Source organism: Arachis ipaensis, chromosome B09 (assembly GCF_000816755.2).
Source record: "Arachis ipaensis cultivar K30076 chromosome B09, Araip1.1, whole genome shotgun sequence".
Lineage (NCBI taxonomy): Eukaryota > Viridiplantae > Streptophyta > Magnoliopsida > Fabales > Fabaceae > Arachis > Arachis ipaensis.
Window position 1 is genome coordinate 47,572,458 of NC_029793.2, and position 611 is coordinate 47,573,068.

Genomic DNA, 611 nt, shown 5'->3' on the forward strand with positions numbered 1-611 from the left:
AGTGGAAATGAACAGTCCAGAAGGACTCTGGGGTCATATGCTAACCCCTCTACTGCTTCATATGGGAGTAGTATCTGCATATCCTCCATTGGAGTCAGTAGCTTTGAGTTGAATCCTCAGCTCATTATCATAGTGCAGCAAAGCTGCCAGTATTCCGGTCTTCCACAGGAATGGCGTGATTGAGGACATGATTGTCAGGGTTGGGCCATTTGCCTTTCCCACTGACTTTGTAGTGCTGGAGATGGAGGAGCACAAGAGTGCTACTCTCATTCTAGGAAGACTTTTCCTAGCAACTGGACAAACTCTCATTGACGTCCAACAGGGGGAAATAACCCTGAGAGTCAATGAGGATGAGTTTAAGTTGAATGCTGTCAATGCCATGCAGCATCCAGACACACCAAAAGACTGCATGAAAGTTGATCTCATTGACTCTCTGGTGGAGGAGATCAACATGGTTGAGAGTCTCGAATCAGAGTTAAAAAACATCTTTAAAGATGTTCCACCTGACCTAGAAGAGTCAGAGGAATTGAAAGAGCCTCTGAAATTTCCTCAGGGAGAGGAAAAACCTCCTAAACCCGAGCTCAAACCATTACCACCATCCCTGAAATATG